The 16,925-nt window shown below is 45.3% G+C and overlaps 1 protein-coding gene across 8 annotated transcripts in view; it reads right to left on the bottom strand.

Annotated features, from left to right (window-relative positions):
• Positions 1-16,925, bottom strand: part of LOC119971764 (coiled-coil domain-containing protein 73-like) — a 335,430-nt gene that overhangs the window by 259,027 nt on the left and 59,478 nt on the right. The window lies entirely within an intron of this gene.

Here is a 16,925-nt window from a genome sequence, read left to right as displayed (position 1 = left end):
TAAAATGCCCCAATTTGGAACAGCCCTGTCACCGTACTCAAGACTTTCGAGTGGCAAATGGATCTCGTGGTGTGGTATTAAATCACAAAGATCAATAGGATTAGAAAATACCAAGCTGAATGGTCAATTTACATTGAATTAGCTGATCTCAACCAGTATAGTGGTAGAAATGCTACAGTTGGTCTATGTTCTTAGGAAAGGGTCAAGCAGGGCGCCTCCTCTTAAACGTTGTTCAGTGACCCAGTGCTGAAAAAGCATATATATGTGAGGCAAGGATAAAACCAGGCTGAGTGTGATGCTCTATGATTGATAGAGACTCAGCCTCACACTTCAGTGAGTTGCGAGTATGCATGGGACCGTACAACAGCAAGAGTTCAGCATCTTCAGTGAAAAATCTAACATGCCAAACCATACATATCTATCAAATTTTTAATTTATGCACTGTTTTGATGTCTGAATTAGTAACTGTTAAAATAACTTGGTATTTGCAACAGTGCTGATTTTGTTAAAATGATTTTTCAAGCAAGCATTACCTGCAACAAAGTGATTTACCACTATAATAAGAAAGGGAAAATTAAGCTGCTTCACCATTCTCGTTGAATTACTACTGAAACACGATGTTACATTCTAATATAAAACATATAGAACAATATCATATCCCAATGAATTAATTCCAGAGCGAGTGACTTTTTTCTGTGAAAAAACACAATCACCATTCTGCACCAACATTGCACAACAGAAATGAGACTAATTGCAATGGTACAAATATGGGCCTATCACAGACATTTACAGTGGTGTCTATCACTCTGTTACATGGTCTAGTCCAGGGTTTTTCAAACTCAGGGTCGCGCCCTGTGGGTGGGTCGCGGCGGGTCGTGGATCAATAGGTTGTGGCATTCCCAATCGCAGGAAGAAGTCCCCAACTGCCGCGACCGGCTTTTAAGATTGCTGGCGGTGGACAGACCCCGATTGTTTGTGGCATTTGAGGGAGCGGACGGCGCGAGGCTGGGCTGTGTATTGGTCACTGCACACACGTGTGTGTGTGTGTGTGGGGGGGGGGGGCGCAGACGGACATGGGCTGACAGGTGTCCACATGGACGTGCAATGCTAATCATTGTGGCCCCAGCTTGGAGCTCCACTCGTCCTATGAGTGCTGCTCGGCTTGTCCCTCGCCACCGAACAGCAGTATGCAACATGCGGCTCCTTGGTCAATCTGTTCAGCGGCCGGCGCAGCATCCGCTTGCACTCCCACGACGGTAAGTATTGGTTGGGAAGTGGTCTGTGACTGGGGTGGATACAGTGAGAGGAAGCCAGGCCTGGTTTGACGGCCAGTCAATAGGGCTGACATATGTGAACACTGGAAGAAACCTACACAGTTATCACTTTGTGTTGCCACTCTCTGGAAACCAGGAAAAAGTGTTTTTGGATAAATAGAGCAGGAGGTGATTTGGATGTTTGGATAGTGCAATGCAGTGGAACCAGTAACAAATAGTGTGACATTTTGTGTGTTTGACAAGTTACTTCATCTCCTCTAAAGTCATAGTCTGTAAAGTAAAAACAATATTGTACCTTTTACTATAACTGTTTAAATTTCTAAAGAAATAGGAATATATTTAAAACAAAGTTTATGTGTAGATGTAATAATGCACATGTTCAACTGAAATTGTTTTCATTTTCAATAGTAAAAAGTCATAAACTTGGAGAAATCAGGTATTGGAAATAAAGTTTCAAAGTAAAAAAAAAGAATGACGGCCGCAACCGGCCTGTAAATATGAACAATAGAGTCTTTCCGCCAGAGGCAGCGGCAGAGAGGTCACGCTCCCGGCACGTACACTGAAGTGCCTTCTACATCAATGCTTTGGGTGCAAAATCATACAGGCGAGATTCCTTCATTTTGTAGCTGCCAGCAAAAGGACTGTGTGAAGATCTGAAGATGAATCATTTTGTAATAAGGAAGAGAGGGCCAGAGGTACAAACAGGCCAGGATCTCACAACTTAACTCACACCGGCAGGACAAAGCAGTGCCGGTGTGAGCTGTATCCAGAGCTCCAGGGCCTCTGGTGAAAAAGAATTAAGAAGAAACTAAAATACAGGAACAAAGTAGTATGAAGATGATTTCTTGAGGTATGGCTTTAATTGTGCCAATGCAAATCAAGATGCAAAGTCCATGTGTGTTATATGCAGGGAAGTACTGGCAAATTAAGTTTAAAACCCTCAATTCTTCAAAGGCATTTGAAGACTAAGCATGGTGAGTTTGAGGACAAACCTCTTGATTTTTTTCAAAGGATTTAGCAAGAACTTAAATTGCAAACTGAAGTCCTTAGCAGAAATGTGACATTGAATGACGGAGCAAGAGAGGGAGTGAGGACCAAGCAGGCTCACCTGCCGCATTAAAGATAAGTAATAATGGTGTGTCGCAAAGGTTGGCTGGCGTGGGTCGCTAACGTCAGCCAGCATGTCTCACGAACGTCGTCCGGCATGGGTCCCGAAGGTCCGCCGGTTGTTAAAAGTGGGTCCCGGGAAAAATAAGTTTGGAAAACACTGGTCTAGTCATTCACTTATAATTAAAGTTGGCACCTACTGCACCATATGCACTAGCTATACTCATTTCTTTGTGCTCTGTACGAGGTCACTGCAGATTACTTGCGCACACCTTTTCAATTTCTCCGAAGACCACCAAGGTGAGCTTCTTTATTGCAGAATTAAAACACACATTAAAACACTGACGGTGTTGAGATACTTGGTACAATCGATTCCCGTACCAGCCTCCCCGAACAGGCGCCGGAATGTGGCGAATAGGGGCTTTTCACAGTAACTTCATTTGGAGCCTACTTGTGGCAATAAGCGATTTTCAATTCCTGTTCACATCATATTGGAAAAAACACATGTGGCAGGATTTTGGCCAGATCGGGAACACAAATTTAGAACCATTTCCGGGATTCAACCCTGCCCTGGGGGTTGGGGGAGTGGGAGGCTGGCATTCACAAGCTGGGTTGGCAGCAGCAGGTGCTAAATGGAGGGGGAACTTGTAAATTACAGACTAAACTTAAAAGGCATCATGGCAACCGTTACCGCAGCAGCCAGTAGATACTGGGAAACTAAGGCATGGTTGCCCAGGCTTCACTGATGCAGCCCTGATGAGCTGCGGCTGTAAGGGAAGAGAGATTTTATTCAAGAGAGTGGCAGAAGATCAACCAGCCAAACAAGCAGACCTGGCAGGAGTAGCAGGAGCTTTTCGCGGAAGAACTGGACACATTTAAGGAGGAGTTCTTTGTTCTGGCAATATCAGTGTAATACAAGGCCCAGATGACAGATCTCCAGCTCTGCAGTCTCCCACAGACACAACAGCCAAACACCCTGATGGCACATGCTGTCCTTGAACCTGGGAATAATGGCTGTCCAGGATAGTCACTGATTTTTCAGCAAGGCTCAAAGCCCCAGTAGTGCTGTTGCTTCACAGCGCCAGGGTTCCGGGTTCGATTCCCGCTTGGGTCACTGTCTGTGCGGAGGCTGCACGTTCTCCCCGTGTCTGCATGGGTTTCCTCCAGGTGCTCTGGTTTCCTCCCACAAGTCCCGAACTATCAATCGGAGAATTCACAGAAATCCCAGTTACAAATTGAAAGGGGCCTGAATAAATAAACATTCCCTAGGTACAAAGAAAGGGAAAATGTAGGCCCAGAATCCCCTGACCTTATTTCAATACTGCCCAATATCTATTTAAACAGGCAAACAGAACATTAGTTTTAGTTTGTCTGACAATTTAGCATTTCCTCAATACTGGAATTTTCTGGAATGGAACTTGAATCCATTGCCTTCAGACTCAGAAGGTATAACAGTTTCCAAATGAGTCATATGGACATGCAATAATAAACTTGCATTTACATAGCATCTCATCACTTGAGACCGCCTCAAATGAATTACTTGTAGTGACTATAACGAAGTCAAGCATGGCAGCAGTAGTTTTCCACAATGTCCCACGGACCAGATAAATGACCTATTACGCTTATTTTGAGAAAAATGACCAGTGTTTTTATTTTACAATTATGGGGAGTTTAAACTTGCTTTTTTTTTTGCCCTTTTCTTCAAAAAACATATTCTCAGCTGTAGTTTAAGGAATATTATTGCTTAATACTCAATTTTCCTTTGAACCTTTTTCACAGCACTGAATGCAATAAATGCCTAATCTTGAACTTTTATTTATTTAAAAAAAATACATCTTAAACACCCTGGGGTGGGATGCAAGGTGGCCTACAAGTCTGATAGGGGTCAAGGTAATAACACAGAATGGACAAATTACACTGTCATTCCAGTTAAATTATTTAAGTTATTTAATTTGACCTGTAGATAGTCTCTTGTCTTCTCATCACAGATGTTGCCATGCCTGACTTTTAAGTGGGAGGTCTTCACTAGAGATGATCCTTTAATGGAAGCAAACCATTCTCCATTTAACCCATAACGTTATCAATCATGTACAGGGATAAATGAGCCTGTAGGAATTTGCCAGTATCACAAATGACACTGTGACCTGAGGCCAACATCTTTATTTGCTTCTCCACTGGTTCAGTTCAGTGGATATTAACCAATTTTATAATCCATGAAAGGAAAAATTAAAAGGACATCATCCATAAAGCAGAATTATTTCCAGCAGCAACAAAGTGATTTCTGTATTATCTTTATGAATTATATGGCCTTACAGTAACAATGTAATGAAAATAAGGATGATAATAATCAAGTGCCTTGGGCAAACACTAATATGCATTTAATCACATTGCAAAAACCCATTTGTCACTGGAGTTGAATGAAAGTAACTGTAAAAGACAGTTACTCTCCAAACATCAGAACATTTACTGTGACATTTACCTACGGAGCATTACAATTCTAATCTATTTAAAAATTAAGAAAGCATAATTTTCAGAAATGTCACTAATAAAGCTATTACTATTTGGATCATTTAGTTGAAAGTATTCTGTTAATGTGACTTTTCTGGGTGGTTTTATACCTGAGATTCTCAAAATTGATACACATTTATTAGCATATTATCAGGATTCTTTCATAAATATGAAAACGTAAGTCAGAAACACTAATGTATAAAAGTCATGCAATGTCTTTTTCACAGAAGCTTCACCAACACAAATTATGCAATGATGTTAATATTCACAAGCATTTTTTAAAGCACTCTGGAAATATTACAGGCTGTCATATATTTAGTAACCAAATATAGATAGGCATTAACTATACAAAAGTTATGTAAAAATTCTGATTATTTTCAAAATTATCTTATGCAATATTTTCAATTATCTGAGCAATCTCAATTTATTTTTGAGTTTAAATACTCAAACATGTTACTAATTTCAGAATAAATTGATGGGGAAGCGCAATGAAAAGTCTTATTGTCACAGAGAGGGAAAAATTCAGAATTACTCAACAATCATAATGTACTTTCCTGTTGCATTTGTAATTTCCATAAATTTGTAACGTTTGTATTTGCCTTTTTAAAGCCATTGTAAACATGTTTCAAAAGGTATGCTTTAAAAGTCATTATCTCAGAGGATTTTTTTCTCCTAATTTTTAATAACATTTTTAGTTCTGGCCTTATTTTGCTAAACTTATTCCAGATTAATATCACAAAATGCTACACAGTTATGAAATATTATACAGCAAAAGAAACATGACTATAGATCTCAAGTGCAGTTTGCTCAGACTTAAACATAGCTTTTTGACAGTAAAAAGGCAGTAATTGCACGCTGAGCGTCACATATGAAAAATATGAATCAGTTTCATCTTGTTGCAGGATAACTAAAATTAAAATGAAGATTCAATCTGAATATTTTGCTTTTGTTTGAAAAGTGAAACATATGTAGAAGTTGCATACAATTTTTCCACAATATTTTAATATCATTGTTGCTCCATTGCAAGTATTTGAATCCTATTAGATTGATTTCAAACCATATGCTGTACAAACATATGTTTAAAAAAAGAAAATATGGTGTGGAGTTCTACATTTCCTTTCAAGACTAAGAAAGCTTAAATTGCTGCAGCCATGAAACCTGACTAAATTGACATTTCACGAAATTGAGATATAACTTGGCAAAATTAAAACTGTTTAAAATATCAGTGTGTAAAATTGATGGGATAGTGAGTAAACATTTCAGTCAGTATTATGGAAGTTAAGAAAATGCTACAACTGTTCTGAAAATTGTAAGGAGGTGAAAAATCTTATAGTAAACCTTTCGGGTTTGTAATTGGTTACTTGAAACGAGGTTAAGACAATGACCTGAAGATAAAGGGAAGGGCCCAAACGTAAAGGTCATGATAGACATGCTTTATTGCAAACAATGTGGTTAAAAGCCTGTAGGACAAGTGTTAAAACATTAGTCCAGATACATATAACCTTTAGACAACAATGCCCCAAGCAGCATATCTACTGCACTTCAAATAAGGTGAAAATAGTATATTCCTCCAAAAGTTCAACACGCATCTATTTGAATAGAGAAACTAGCCCCATTAAGATATTAGCCTGCAAGCCAAACCTTTACAATCTATAACCAGTTGTGCGCAAGTAAAGTACTATTAATATTGCACAAATAACTGTATAAAGCCTCCCGAATGGCTGAGTTGATAAAAGTGTTTAACAGGGTGAAACAGTGGGCGCGATTTTCCGCTCCCGCGCGGCATCGGGAAGGCCATCGTGAACCCGGCTGAGTTTCATGACAGCGTCGGAGGCCGCTCCTCGCACCCCCCCCCCCCCCCCCCCCCCGGGGGCTAGGAGCGACATTATGAGAAACTCGGCCACCGGGCCTTGACGTTTGCGTCAAGGCAGCGCGCCGAGAATGATGCGACGGCGGTGCCTAAGAGACGTCAGTCGCGCATGCGCAGGTTGGCCGGCTCCAACCCACGCATGCGCAGTTGCCGTCTTCCCCTCCGCTGCCATTTGGGGGGGGGGGGGGGGGGGGGTGCCAGGGCGGTGTGTCGTGATTCGCCAGGCCCTCCCGCGATTCTCCCACCCATGTGGGGAGCGGAGAATCGCGCCCAGTATGTACAGGCTCCTAATCTGATTGCTGGTCATAAATTGATCTCAGCTGAAGTGGTAATAGACAGTCAAAGAGGATTCTTGTGCTGCAATTGGAGGGGATCGCCCAATGTTTTCACTATACAGTAACCCTTACAGTCACCATGCTGTCCACCTAACCACTTGAAAGTTTTGTTTCTAAAAGTGGCTTCACACAAGGTTCAAATGATACTACAGGACATGAGCATCGCTGGCAAGACCAGTATTTATTGCCCATTCCTAATCGTCTTCAAGAAGGGATGGTGATCCACCTTCTCGATCCTCTGCAGTATATCTGGAGTCAGAGGGGTTACCTCAATTTTGAGCTGGCGACATTAACGGAAGGGCAATATAGTTCCAAGTCAGGATAGTGCAGCTTGGAGGGGAACTTGCGGATGGTGGTGTTTCCATATATTTGCTGCTCTTGTCCTTCTAGATGGCTGAAGCCATTAGTTTGAAAGGTGCTGTCGAAGGAGCCTTAGGGAAGTGCCAATTAGACAATTTGAAGTGACCAAAAAAGATAGTTTTACTGCTTCAGCCAAAATCACCAATCCAGTCCTCAGTTTGTACTCACTTGGCTTCAATTATGTCAAAGTGAAATTATTTACACAACCAGAATAAAATAATATTTTAAATACATGTTATTTAACAAAGTTGTTAATCTAGTTCCTTAAAATATGATTAACTCTCTCTAGCAGTCCCTCAAAGCAGAGCCCGTGGCAAGAGCATAAAAGCATGTAGTCTTTTAATGTGGGAATGCTGTTGCACAGCAGCTACCACATAGTTCTGGCAGACCAAGAAACTCTCCTGCTCTTATCACCTGCCATAGGTACATTAGAAGGCTTTACAGGTATATATATGTCGGAAGGATTTACAGATTTACAATCAACCTGGTTTGACATACTATGAGCACATCTTCCATGGTCATCCAAGTCCTGGAGTGGGATTCAAACCCAAAGCTTCTGCCTCAGAGATAAGGATACCAAAAGACCTGCTCCTTTAAGATAACTACCACTTATAAAATAGTTTCCAGAGGCATTTCACAATGCATTCATCAGTGAACTAACAGTAGCACAAGAGGAATTTCAAGCTCTGAACACCAGCCATTCCATTGCCACAAAAATCAGCTGCATACGGCAAAGCACAGTATTGTATACAACAGATTTCACAAAAAGGGTTTTCTTGCCTGTTCCCCATCCCTGTTCATATTACAGTTATTGGTATTCTGCTAAAATATAGCTTGGATAACATACAAATATTTAACATATTCATTTGACAAGGATACCCAAGTCAGTGCACATTCCCCCCTCTCAATTTATAGCCATTCAGATAATAATCTGTCTTCCTGTTTATGCTACCAAAGTGGATAACCTCATTTATCCACATTATACTGCATCTGCCATGCATTGGTCCACTCACTGAGCTTGTCCAAATCACACTGAAGCATCTCTGCATCCTCCTCACAGCTCACCCTCCCACCTAGCTTTGTGTCATCTGCAAATTGGAGATATTACATTTAGTTCCCTCATCTAAATCATTAATATGTATAGTTAATAGCAGGGGTCCTCGCACTGATCGCTGCAGTACCCACAGTCACTGCCATTTGGAAGAATACCCATTTATTCATACTCTTTGTTTCCTGTCGGTCAACCAGTTTTCTATTCATCGCGATACACTACATATACCAATCCCATGCGCTTTCATTTTACACGCTAATCTCGTCGGTAGACTTTGTCGAAAACCTTCTGGAAGTCCAAATAAACCACATCCACTGGCTTCCCCTCATCAACTCTACTAGTTACATCCTCGAAGAATTCCAATAGATTTGTCAAGTATGATATCACTTTCATAAATCCATGCTGACTCTGTCCAATCCTGCTACAGTTTTCCCAAGTGCCCTGCTATTAAATCTTTTATAACGGACTTGAGCATTTTCCCCACTACCAACGTCAGGCTGATTGATCTATAATTCCCTATTTTCTCTCACCACCGTTTTTAAATAATGGGTTACATTAGCTACGTTCAAATCAACTAGATGACCAGCAATGAATCCACAATTTGTAGAGCCACTTCCTTAGGTACTCTGGGATGTAGATTATCAATCCCATCAATTTCCCCAACACCATTTCCCTACTAATACTAATTTCCTTCACTTTCTCCCTCTCACTAGATCCTATATTCCCCAACATTTGATACATTATTTGTGTCCTCCTTTGTGAAGACAAAATTAAAGTATGTATTTCGTTGGTCAATCATTTTTATTCCCCATTATAAATTCCCATGTCATCGCCAATAATTATTTTTTTATGTGCCTATAGAAACTTTTAGTCAGTTTTTGTTTCCTGTAAGCTTACTCTCGTACTCTATTTTCCCCTGCTTAATCAATTCCTTTGTCCCGATTTGCTGAATTCTAAATTGCTCCCAATCCTGTTTATTGTTTTGTTCTAGCCAATTCTTATGCCTCTATCTTGTTTTAGCCAATTCTTATGCCTCTATCTCTAATTTCCCTTGTAAACTATGGTTTGGCCACCTTTCCCACTTTCGTTTTGCGCCAAACAGGAATGACAATTGTTGCAGTTCACCCATGTGCTCTTTGAATTTGTAATTGCCTAGCCACGGTCATCCCTTTAAGTAATGTTCCCCAGTCCATCATAGCCAACTCGCACCTTGTACCATCGTAGTTTCCTTTATTTAGATTTAGGACCCTAATCTCAGAATGAACTATGTCACTCTCCATCTTGAAGAAGAATTCTATCATATTATGCTCTCTCACATCCCAGCGGCCTTGCACACATAGATTGCCAATTATTCTTTTCTCATTACATAATAGCCAGTCAAGGGTGGCCTATTCTCTATCTGGTTCCTCAATGTATTGGTCCATCCCCTACACTCCAGGGATTCCTCCTCTACAGTATTATTACTAACGTGATCTGCCCAATCTATATGCAGATTAAGTCACCCATAATTACAGATGTTCCTTCATAGCATGTATCTCTGTTTTCCTGTTTAATGCCATCCCCAAATCACCACGACTGTTTGGGGGTCTATATACACCTCCTATTAATGTTTCTTGGCCCTTTGTGTTCCTCCATTCTGTCGATACAGATTCCATTCCGTCAAAGCTACTATCCTTCCTCATGATTGCATTAGTTTCCTCTTTAACCAGCAATGCAACCCTACCGTCTTTTCCTTTTCATCTGACCTTCCTGAATACTGAATACCCCTGGATGTTCAGTTCCCATCCCTGGTCTCCATAATCCTGGCTATAATCATACCCGTTTACATACATTTCCGAGATTAATTCATCAACTATATTGTGAATGCTCTGTGCTTTAAGGCAAAAGTCTTGAGACTCATCTTTTAACATTCCTTGTCCCATTCCCATTATTTTTCACTGTGGCCTTGTTTTATTATGGCCCTTTATTTCTCTGCTATCACTTTTCTTATTCCTTTCTGTCCTTTGTTCTTGTCAGTGTTTCCTCCTCTGATTTCTTGCATTGGTTCCCACTCCCTGCCATTTTAGTTTAAACCCTCCTTAATCACTAGCAAATATTCTCCCTAGGACATCACTCCGGGTCCTGCCCGGGTATATCCTGTCCAGTTTGTACTGGTTACACCTCCCCAGAATAGTTGCGCCTCCTGAGAATCAATCCCAATGTCCCAGGATTCCGAAACCTACTCCCTCATACAATCTCCTCAGCCATGTTTTTCATCTGATATATCCTACTATTTCTGCTCCGATGAGCACGTGGCACTGGTAGTAATCCTGGATCACTACCTTTGAGGCCTTACTTTTCAATTTACTTCCTAACTCCCTTTATTCTGCTTTTAGGACTTCATCCCTTTTTTTAACCTATGTTCACCCTCCCCCTCCAGAATGTCCTCTAGCCACTCTGAGACATCCTTGGCCCTAATACCAGAGAGGCAACATGCCAACCTGGAGTCTTGTTTGCAGCCACAGGAATGCCTATTTATTCTCCTTGCAAATGAATCCCCTATAACTATTGCATTCTCCCACTTTTTACACCCCCTCCCTGCCCCATGCAGCACAGCCAACTGTGGTGCAACAAATTTGGCTGTGGCTGCTTTCCCCTAAGAAACTATTCCTTCCAATAGTATCCAAAGCAGTATGTATTTTGCAGGGGAATGGCCACAGAGGTTTCTTGCACTGCCTGTCTCGTCCTCTTGCTTGGCCTAGTGGTCACCCATTCCCTTCCTGTCTGTGGAGTCTTAGCATGTGGTGTAACCACTTCTCTCCATGTGGCATCCACAATACTCTCCGCCTCGCTGTTATGCCACAGTGTCCTCAGCCACTGCTCCAGCTCCAAAACCCAGGCTTCCAGGAACTACATCTGGAGACTCTTCCACACACATGCTGGTCCTAGGCACTGGAAATATTCTTGGCTTCCTACATAGAGTAGGAGGAGCACACCATGGCTTTCAGCGCTCCTGCCAGGACTTAGCCCTTTAAACTAAGGGCCCCTCTTACCTGGTCCTCATTACTACAGAATATAGCCCTTACAAACTGTAGACCACAAAATATAGACCTTACAAATGTTAAGCAATAAAAGTAGTAAATACTTACCCGTCCGTACTCACCCAATCTGCTGCTTCCCCTTGCCTTACATCACTTTTGAATCCTGAAGTCATCTCTGGAGCTTCAAATGCCAAGCTAAATCTCCGCTCCCAGGCTCGCTCGCTCTCTCACTTTTTAAAAATCCCCCCACTCCACTCTCAGTCTCTCTCTTTCTCGCGCCCTTTTACCTCCCTGACTTTACTCTTAGTCTTGCTCATTATTGTGCTCTTTTATCTTCCCGGCTCTGCTCTTTCTCGAGCTCCTATCCTCCCAGCACAACAGCGGCTAAACGGGGAGAATGTGCAAACTCCACACCGACAGTGACCCAGAGCCGGGATCGAAACTGGGACCTCGGCATCGTGAGGCAGCAGGGCTAACCCACTGCGCCACCATGCTGCCCAACAATACATGTGATAATAAATCAAATCAAGCCATCTGTTCATTAGTTTCTGGGACTTTCTTCCCATTACTCCATTGTCCTGCTGCTGGCAGAGGTATTTCCTCTCTAGATTAGCACCTATTGCCTTGAGTCCAATTAAAATTAAACTTAAAGGTCTTTGTAACTTAAAGGTGGTCCCGGTTGCTAAGCAACAGCTCTGTCTTTCTCGAAGCTCGGTTTTTGCATCGTAAACGCTCAACTCACAATACAAACACAGTTTGAAACGAAACCAAAATCCCCATACATGCAAACATCTTTGTTTAACATTAACCTAACCAGAGTTTTACACTTTATCACACAGAAACACTAAATTAAACTCAATTAAGTCTATACCTTATTTCTAATGTCCAACAATACAAACATAGATCACATAAAACTACCTCTGCTTCCTGACAGTACAAACACAGTACTGTTAGGGAGGGATTTCCAAGGTTTTGACCCAGTAACAGTGAAGGAACGAACGACAATACATTTCCAACTTAGGATGGCGAGTGACTTGGAGAGGAACTTCCAGATGGTGGTATTCCCATGTGTCTGTTGCCCTTGTCCTTATAGATGGTAGTGGTTGTGGGTTTGGCAGGTTGTGGTGAATGTGTAACCACAATAATTCACACTGTACATTACTGTGTCCCTGTGGGCTCCATCTGTGAGCCGTTGCACGGCTCTGCCCACAGGGGGAGATGAGGAGCATGTACAGGGCTCCGCCCTCGGCTCCACCCCCATCTGGAAGTATAAGTGCTGCGGTCATGCGAGTCCGCCTTCAGTTCAGCATAGTCGCAGGCAGGCTCAGTTGTAAGCCGATTAAAGCCACAGTTTACTTCAACTTTACTTCAACGCGAATGTAACTTTCAGGCCTTGACAGCCTCCCAGCACATGGAACTCGCCATCCGAGACGTGTACGTTGTGGGGGCCATGTCCAATTATGTGCGGCAGCGTCTTCTCGAGAAAGGGGCCCAGGACCTGGAGGACATGGTAAAACTAGCGACTTCGTTAGAGGTCGCCTTCCAAAGCCTAACCACGTTCCTAGCCGATCACGCGACTCCATCGTGGACCCCCGACCAGAGACTGCCCCAGGCCTGCGACGCGCGGCCACCCGCCCACCTCGGAGGACTATCGTGCCACTTTTGCGGCCAGCCCCAACACCCCCGGCAGCATGCCCAGTCCTGCAGCAGCTGCGGGCAGAAAGGGCACTTTGCTAAGATCTGCATGACCAGAGCTAAAAACTCGAACCCTAACCCAAACACTCGCTCCTCCGACTCCCAGGCCGCGCAGACCACGCAATGTGGCAGCGTGTCTGCCGACTCCGCCTCCGCACAACATGTGCGACTCACGGGGGCTGCCATCTTGGCAATCCTCCCCCACGCGGCCGGCCATTTGCGATTCATGGGTCTACCATCTTGGGCGCCATCTTCCTCGCCGCCCGCCAAGTGCGATCAACGGGGGCCACCATCTTGGCCATCACCCGCTACGCCACTCAAAGATTACGACCTCCGCGAACAGTCATCACAGGGCCGCTCCAGCACCGCCGACCACGCCATCGACTACCCGCAGCTCAGTGCAGTCACTTTGGACCAGTCGCGGCCAAAGCACCTCAAGAGCTCCATGATGTCCGTCCAGATCAACGGATACGAGACACCGTGCCTGTTCGACTCCGGGAGCACTGAGAGCTTCGTTCACCCAGATCTGGTAAGGGGCTGCTCGCTCCCGATATTCCCGACACAGCAAACAATCTCCCTCGCCTCGGGGTCGCACTCAGTTCAAATACAGGGGCGCACTACTGCAACGCTAACAATACAGGGTGCCGACTACACCAATTTCCAATTGTACGTGCTCCCAGACCTCTGCGCCCCCCCCTCCTCCTAGGACTGGATTTCCAGTGCAACCTCAGGAGCCAAACACTCAGCTTTGGCGGACCCCTTCCCCCACTCACTATATGTAGTCTAGCAACTGTGAAAATCGACCCCCCCTCCACTCTTCGCTAATCTCACCACCAACTGCAAACCAGTGGCCACTCGCAGCAGGAGGTATAGCCTGCTGGACAGGGTGTTTATCAGATCCGAAGTCCGGCGTCTTTTGCGTGAAGGAGTCATAGAGGTCAGTAATAGCCCCTGGAGAGCTCAGATGGTGGTCGTCAAAACCGGGGAAAAGCTCCGGATGGTGGTTGATTACAGCCAGACCATTAACCAGTTCATGTACCTTGATGCGTACCCCCTCCCCCGGATTGCAGACATGGCAAATCAGATCACCCAGTACCGCATATTCGCCACGGTGGATCTGAAGTCTGCATATCACCAGCTCCCAATCCGCCCGGAGGACCGCCACTACACGGAGTTCGAGGCAGACGGCCACCTTTTCCATTTCCATTTCCATTTCCTCCGGGTTCCCTTTGAACGGGGTTTCGGTGTTCCAACGAGCAATTGACCGAATGGCGGACCAGTACGGGCTGCGGACCACTTTTCCGTACTTGGATAACGTTACCATCTGCGGCCATAACCACGATGCCAACCTCCACCGATTTCTCCAAACCGCCCAAAAACTCAATCTCATCTATAAGAAGGAGAAATGCGTTTTCCGCACTACCAGACTAGCCATCCTCGGCTACGTTGTGGAAAACGGGGTCCTAGGACCCGGCCCTGACCGTATGTGCCCCCTCTTACAACTCCCTCTCCCTCACTGTCCCAAGGCCCTCAAGAGGTGCCTCGGATTTTCTTCATACTATGCCCAGTGGGTCCCCCAGTATGCGGACAAAGCCCGCCCACTATTTAAAGCCTCACTCTTCCCGCTGTCCATAAGACCATAAGACCATAAGACATAGGAGTGGAAGCAAGGCCATTCGGCCTATCGAGTCCACTCCGCCATTCAATCATGGCTGATGGGCATTTCAACTGCCATGAAGCTGTCAGAGGAGGCTCGCCAGGCCTTCAACTGCATTAAGGCGGACATCGCCAAAGCCGCCATGTGGGCGGTAGAGGAGTCCGTCCCATTCCAGGTGGAGAGCGACGCCTCAGAAGTCGCTCTCGCTGCCACTCTGAACCAGGCAGGCAGGCCAGTAGCGTTCTTTTCCCGAACCCTCTCCGCTTCGGAACTTCGACACTCCTCAGTCCAAAAGGAAGCTCAAGACATTGTGGAAGCCGTACGGCACTGGAGGCACTACCTCGCTGGTAGGAGGTTTACCCTCATCACCGACCAGGGGTCGGTTGCCTTTATGTTTGACAACTCGCAGCGGGGCAAAATCAAGAATGACAAAATCTTGCGGTGGAGGATTGAACTCTCCACCTATAATTATGATATAGTATATCGTCCTGGGAAGCTCAATGAGCCCCCAGATGCCCTGTCCCGCGGCGCATGCACCAGCGCGCAAGATGACCGACTACAGGCTATCCACAATGACCTCTGCCATCCGAGGGTCACCCGGCTTGCCCACTACATCAAAGTCCGCAACCTGCCCTTCGCCACCGAGGAGGTTAAAGCCGTCACCAGGAATTGCCCGATCTGCGCGGAGTGTAAACCGCACTTCTGTAGACCAGACAAGGCCCACCTGGTAAAGGCATCACGGCCCTTTGAACGCCTGAGTATGGATTTCAAAGGGCCCCTCCCTTCGAACAACCGTAACATCTACTGTCTCAATATTATAGACGAGTTCTCCCGTTTCCCGTTTGCCAACCCATGCCCCGATATGACCTCCCATCAGAGCCCTGCACAATGTCTTCACCCTGTCCGGTTTCCCTAACTATGTCCACAGCGACAGGGGTTCGTCTTTCATGAGCGACGAGGTGAGTCAGTACCTGCTCAGTAAGGGCATTGCCTCGAGCAGGACTACCAGCTATAACTCCAGGGGTAACGGGCAAGTGGAGAGGGAGAACGCAACGGTCTGGAAGACCGTCCTACTGACCTTACGGTCCAGGAATCTCCCAACCTCCCACTGCGCTCATGCTATTAGGTCCCTCCTTTGTGCGGCCACAAATCTGACTCCTCATGATCGCCTATTTGCCTTCCCTAGGGGAACTACTACGAGGGTCCCGCTTCCGCCCTGGTTGAGGACACCGGGCCCTGTCCTCCTCCAAAAACATGTTCGGACACATAAGACCGACCCCCTGGTCGAGAGGGTCCAACTCCTGCACTCGAACCCCCACTACGTGTTCGTTGAACACCCCAATGGCCGACAAGACACCGTTTCCCTCCGGGACCTGGCACCCGCAGGCTCTACTATCACTACCGCCGATGTATCTCCCACAGTACACCCCACCCGACCTCCCATGCCCTGCGCCCCTGCGCCTATTTTCTCCCCGCGCTCCCTTCCACCCTACACACCGGTTCACAGGAACAAAGCTCTGGAAGAACCATCCCCGGAGTCCACCCCTGGACCCGCACCGAACATCCTTCCACAGCCATCCGAGACGGCTGCAACACCGGTACTTCGTCGGTCGCTACGCACGATTCAGGCGCCGGACCAACTGAACTTTTAGACCCGTCACCCCCGCCGGACTTGATTTTTTTAACAGGGGGTGAATGTGGTACCACTATAATTCATACTGTACATTACTGTGTCCCTGTGGGCTCCATCTGTGAGCCGTTGCACGGCTCTGCCCACAGGGGGAGATGAGGAGCATGTACAGGACCCCGCCCTTAGCTCCACCCCCTTCTGGAAGTATAAGTGCTGCGGTCATGCGAGTCCGCCTTCAGTTCAGCATTGTCGCAGGCAGGCTCAGTTGTAAGCCGATTAAAGCCACAGTTTACTCCAACTCGTGTTTCTGAATGAACTGATGGTCGCATCACAGGTACTGTCTCAGTGGCCTTGCTAAGTTCCTGTAGTGCCTCTTGGAGATGGTCCACACTGCTACTACTATTCAATGGTGGCGGAG

The sequence above is a fragment of the Scyliorhinus canicula genome, chromosome 9 (genome assembly GCF_902713615.1).
Source record: "Scyliorhinus canicula chromosome 9, sScyCan1.1, whole genome shotgun sequence".
In the NCBI taxonomy this organism is placed as follows: Eukaryota; Metazoa; Chordata; class Chondrichthyes; order Carcharhiniformes; family Scyliorhinidae; genus Scyliorhinus; species Scyliorhinus canicula.
The sequence above is the reverse complement of the archived record's forward strand: the minus strand, read 5'-3'. Positions and strand labels throughout refer to the sequence as shown.